The sequence below is a fragment of the Miscanthus floridulus genome, chromosome 17 (assembly GCF_019320115.1).
Source record: "Miscanthus floridulus cultivar M001 chromosome 17, ASM1932011v1, whole genome shotgun sequence".
Taxonomy (NCBI): domain Eukaryota; kingdom Viridiplantae; phylum Streptophyta; class Magnoliopsida; order Poales; family Poaceae; genus Miscanthus; species Miscanthus floridulus.
In genome coordinates, this window is record NC_089596.1 from 3,756,738 (window position 1) to 3,762,627 (window position 5,890).

General features: G+C 51.0%; 1 non-coding gene across 1 annotated transcript; it reads left to right on the top strand.

Annotated features, from left to right (window-relative positions):
• The first annotated feature begins 5,332 nt into the window (after nt 1-5,332).
• Nucleotides 5,333-5,441, top strand: LOC136519196 (small nucleolar RNA R71). Its single transcript, XR_010774756.1, has one exon. It is a non-coding gene; the product is annotated as a small nucleolar RNA R71 (small nucleolar RNA).
• Nucleotides 5,442-5,890: the final 449 nt, after the last annotated feature.

The window sequence follows — 5,890 nt, forward strand, 5'->3', positions numbered from 1 at the left end:
CCAGAAGCATGCATGGGGAGGACGTTGCCTAGCCTGTGGATGGCATGGAGCCTAGGTCGGAGGTGGATGTCGCCCCGGCTATGACCGAGACAAATGTCGTGCCGCCGAGGAGTGAGCAGCCCGTGCCTTCGCCGGTCGCACCGATAGCAGATGCCGCCGAGCCGGTCCAATAGCTTGTAAAATATAAGTAGTTTAGTGAACGTAAAAATTTTAAGTTCGTGGGGGAGCCCCGTGTAAACATTCCTGTGTGCTTAATGACTACAGTTGGTTTCATTTTCTATGATGGAGTCACTCCGTTCGGGGAAGCTTGTTCCCTTTTGTTCCTTAGTTTTCCCTTAGCATAATTTTGTTTTTTATTCTTTCTTTCTCATACCTGCCCGTTTGTCCCATAGGCTGCAACCTTAGGAGCCTAGGGCATGGCCCATGAGGCTCAGCTGCTTGTAACCATAGGGAAAGGCAGGGTGCGATCGGTCGGAATGTTTTAAAGCAAAGCTACGTAAGGGAAATTAAAGGAACGAAGTCCCCTTTTGATCGGGTAGGAAGGAATTTCACCATATGATAGTTAACAAAACAGAGAGGTAGTAGTGCCCCCTAGTGGAGCCCCCGAGCACCCTGGGCCAAAAAGTGTTCGGGTCGGGGTGCTTTTATAGGAGCATACGTTAAGTAAACAATGGTAAGACTAAAACTTAGGGGAAGAAAAACTGACATAGATGTTCTAAGCATTCGGAGAGGATGTCGTCGTTGTTGTCCTTCAGTCGGTAGGCATCCGGTCAGATCACTTCAACCTTTAGTTGTCTAGATCCTTGCCCGCTATGCCCCCTTTCTCAGTCGCTGCTTCTTTGCCTTTTTCTTCCTTTGGCCTGCCAGCCTACCGCAGAAGGCGCTTGAGGAGCAGGCAGTCCCTATAGAGGTGTTTGATGGGGTAGTCGTGGTTGGTGCACGGGCTCTCCATGAGCTCGTGGAAGTGGCCCGGAGGGTCCTGCTGGGGCAGTGTGCCTGCGTGATCAGCCACGGCGACCAACGCAGAGTTGGCCAATTGGCGGCGATCCTTTCTGTTCTTTTCCCCTTCTGCGTGGAGGGACCCTTGTCTTGATCCTAGCACTTGGCCTTGCCTTTGCCCCGGTCGCTGTTGGAGCGCGGCGGGAGCGGTGCTTGCTGGGGTTGTTGGACAAAGGTCTGTGGTCCCAGGCCATCAGGGCTAGGACTCCAGTCGCTGGTGCATGTGTCTCGGTTCGGTCTGAGCCGCGCATATACAGGCGGTTAGTGCGGAGCGGTCATCAAGTCAAGATGAGGTGCCAATGCGGCCTCCTGTGCCGTGCTCGGCTATTGTAGCGGTGATCGGGTGGAGCGTACCCACCTGCTGCGTCACCATTCCCCTGGTGGGGAGCGAGGCACGTGAGTCGGCGTCGCGATACGGAGCTCTCCTGCTTGTTGAACGGCGGTGGTCTCCACTAGTGCCCAGAGGTTCCAATGGATCAGCTTGTTCATGGGGGTCGTTCGGCTCGGACAGGCCGCGTAGAAGCATTGCCATGGCGGCGATGTTCTGATTTGCCCGAGTGAACTATGGGGGATCGTTCCCCCTGTCCATGGTGTTGTGCTGGACCAGACGGGCGTGACCCTAGGCCCCGCTCACCGATCTATGCACACGGGGCGCAGCATGGTGCGCCGAGTGCGCTGGCGCAGTCGGTGGCTGATGCAGCCACTGTTCTCGTAGTTCCCCCCGTGCTCACGTGTGAGCTTGGGGGTCTCCGCATGAGGGTCCAAGAGGGGCATGAGTCTGCAAGGACCCCGTTACCCCTGGTGGCTGTTCCAGAGCATCCGCCATAGCACACTCCCGGGACGGACGGTGGCTGGGTGCCACATCGCCGATGCTGGAGCCGTCACTCCCGACATCGTCATCCATGAGGTCGAGAAAATAGGTGGGAGCATAGCTCGCCCTCCCCATGAATTCAGACGTGAGAGGGGGCAGCGCCGGCATCCTTTGGAGCCCCCGGGTGTAAGCGTCCGCGGGAGACATGAGGCCATAGGGGAACCGGCCGTATGGCGGTCGCGACAGGGACAACAGCATCCCTTCGGGTAATTGGCGGAAGATAGAAAATAGCAAGTAAATAATAGCATGTACATTACTCACAGTGGGGTTTGAGCAGAGAGTTTGCTCGAAATGAAGCATGGGTGCCGCGCTGTGGAAGTCATGCGTCTTAGAGTCGATGGAGGGCGCCTCTCCGATGGGTGCCGGAGCAAGTGCCTCCTCGCGGAGATGTAGTATGCCGAGCCGGTCGGCGATGAAGTCTAGGCTTTCGAAGAGGAAGGCCTAGGATGGCTCAAAGATGGGTGGAACCCACATCCCAAGCAGGTGTGAGTGCAGGAAACTCTAGTGAGCCGAAGCGAATCGTATCGCCTGAGTCCGCCGCAGCGAGGGTGGCAGAAAAGTGGGCCATCCGATGACCAAAAAGTGTAGAACGTACAGCGTCTTCCCCACAGACGGCGCCAACTATCGGTGCAGAAAGTGACCAACACGTAAATATTTGTAGTTTGCCGTACGTTGTGACCGGAGGTAGGCCTAGCACTCAATGACACAGGGTTTATACTAGTTCAGACAATGTGCCCTATGTCCAGTTTGAGTCGGTCGGTGACTTTATTCCTGAGCCCAGGTGCTCAAAGTTTGCAGTGGGGTTACAAACAAGAAGGAGAAAGATGGGGTGTACGAGAGGTTCAGTCGGAAGGGCCAAGAGCAATAGGAGCTCTGCTATGAGCTAAGTGTTCAAGCGTGTGCTTGAGGTCCGAACCTAGAGATTCTGTGGTTGTGAGCTAGTGAACTTAGTTGATCTAATGAATCTAGGATGGCTTGGAGAGCCAGGATTGACCTTTCGGAACTGCCTGTGTTGGAGGGAGCGCATCCCCTTTTATAGATGAAGGGGATGGCTTTACAAGTGAGAGGGAGAGGGTACGTTTGCTACTGAGCCTTGTTACCCACACCGACGGGTACGGGATAATGGTGGGCGCCCACAACACTGTTGATGCTACTGTTGAGTGTCAGATGCATGTGGGAGGTGGTGTTGTCTTCTTTGGGTATGGCAGACATCGGTACCTACATATACTGTTGATGCCCAGAGGCATGTGAGGAGTTTCACCAGGTTCACCTAGTATGGTAAATCTCGGTGCCCACAACACTATCGATGCCTAGAGGCATGTGGGGGGCCTTACCGTATGGGAGTTAACGGCACCCACAATACTATAGAGGAAAATGACGGCGCCTACAATACTGTTTGTGTTAGGGCAGTTGCATAGTACTATTCCTACAGGTGACAGGGTTTGGTCCCAGGTATCGTGGTTTGACTTGAGCACCTTGCCTTACTTTCTCTGTTCATTCCTTGGTCCTTTCTAGGCGGGCGTCCCCAGTCGGTTGGTCCCAGTCGGCTCTGGTTGCGCCAGTCGGAGAAGAGCAGTGAGCAGGGTCTTTGCATACCCCGATCGGAGACATGGGGTCGGAGTCGGAGGTAGTGCTTTGCCAGGCCTTCCGGTCGGAGAGACCGTCTGGAGGTGGCTAGAGACCAAAGTGAGCGCTCCGGTCGGAGAGGTGGACCGGAGTCGACAAGCGAGCGTTGTTCCTCCTTGGCCAGACCTTCTGGTCGGTGACTGGACCACTCTTCTGGCCTATTGTTTTAGACTCTTGGGCCGGCCCATGAGTTCCATGATGTCTGCTTGGGCCGAGCCTTTGCGGGGAAGCCGGTCTGCGAGGGACCCTGGGTTTACGAACCCAACAGGACTTGTCCAAATCCGACGTAGATGATCGCGTTAGAAGTGTTGAGGAATGGTCTTCCTAGGATGATGGGTGTATTGTCTTCTTCTTCTCCCATGTCTAGAACCATGAAGTTGGCAGGGGCATAATGATCATGTATTCTTACCATGATATCTTTAGCTATCCCCTCTAGAAATCGGATTGATTGGTCCGCCATCTGTAATTGCATGTATGTAGGAAACAAAGGTGCGTTACCGAATAAATATTCATACGTTACCTTGGACATTATATTGACACCCAATCCAATGTGGCATAAGGTGTTAGGGAATATTCTTTGCCTAATGGTACACTTGATCATGGGTACACCTGGATCATCCTTCTTGGTAAGGAACGGTGAAGCAAGGAGGTGGTCGTACTCTGATCAGAGTGTGTTAATCATGTTAACTGATTCTTCTGGTGACTGCCTGGTCTTGTTCTTCCTCCCTCTTTGGTTGTTCTTCTTCTTTCTCACTGTTGTTTCTTCGGGCAAGTACACCTTTTGTGGATGTGCAAGAGATTGCAAGATGCGGTTCTTGAAAGAGAACTTCTCCTTTCTATCTTTGTTTGTAAAACAGATCATGGCACTGTCCACGTAGATGATGGCCTTTGCGGTGCTTAGGAATGGTTGGCCCAAGATGATGGGTGCCCTTTCATCTCCACCTGTTTCTAAAACCACAAAGTCTATGGGAACATACGAGCTTCCCACTTGAATGATGGCATCTTCAAGAACTCCCTTAGGGTAGCAGAGTGACAGATCTGCAAGTTGCAAACGCATATTTGTGTACAACAAAAGTATCTCTATTAATTTTATCATAGATTACCTTAGGCATGATGTTGACACTAGCTCCAAAGTCACAGACAGCTTCCTTTAAGATGTGAGGTCCAATAGTGATGGGGATGACAGGTCTCTTTGGATCGCTCTTCTTTTCCAGCAAGGTATAATCTATCCACCTTCCCGTCGATGGCTCCGTGTAGTAGTAAGCTGCATTATGAATATCGACAAGATTTGCAGTTTCTAGATCTTTCGGCTGCCCTGGAATCTTACCTTTGTCAGACGGAGGAACAGCAGCCGCTAGCTGAGCTACTTGTGATTCTATCATTTTATTAAAGCTATGCCAGTTCTTAATGGTAGAAGCAAAGCTATTCATTATATTATTTATGTTCTCTAAAATTTTATCATTGGTAGCTACCTTTCTAGATAATCCCTCCATAAGTTTGGATTGGCCAGCAATTAATTCTCTCAAGGGTGGTTGATTAAAGTTATTGAAATTATTACCTTGATAGTTACCTTGGTAGTTACCTTGGTAGTTTGAACAGCAGGTCCATCTTGGTAGACAGCATATCTACCTCCTTGAGTTGATGTATACCTCCACCTCTCTTGCGGGTCTGAACATGTTCTTCATTCTAGCCTTGGTTGGAGGCCATCTTCTCCACGAGAGTGTTGCAGCTAGGAGTGTGAGTGATAGGAATGCACCTCCAGCAGCAGGATCCATCGTATCATGGGTACTAGTAGTCAACCCGTGGTAAAAGGTCTGCATGAGTAGCCAATTCTCCATCCCATGATGAGGACATTCTGCTATGTAGTCTTGAAAGCGTTCCCACACCTCGGGGATAGATTCATCATGTTGTTGCTGAAAACTTGAAATTCTCCCACGCAGAGCATTGGTCTTGCCTGTGGCAAAGAACTTAGCTAGGAAGGCAGTGGAGCAGTTATCCCATATAGTATTTCTATCTTTGTTAGCGTAGAACCATTGCTTTGCCTTCCGCAAAAGTGAGAATGGGAAGAGGCGAAGTAAAATGGCGTCTCTGGTAACTCCTTCGATGGTGAAAGTACTGCAAATCTCCAGGAAGTGTTGGAGATGTGCCCTCGCATCTTCGTGTGCCTTTCCACAAAATTGGCTAGCTTGCACCATGTTTATGAGAGCTGGCTTAAGCTCAAATCCATTATCTCCGACATTGACCGCCGGTCCAGTACGGATGTTGGCCATAGTTGGAGCAGAGAATTCATGGAGAGTCTTGTTAGCCATGGCTTCAAATTCTGGTGTTAAGCTCTGCCTTATTTGCTGGTTGTCTTCCGATTCTAAAGCTAAGTGTAACAAACCGGGTTTTTGG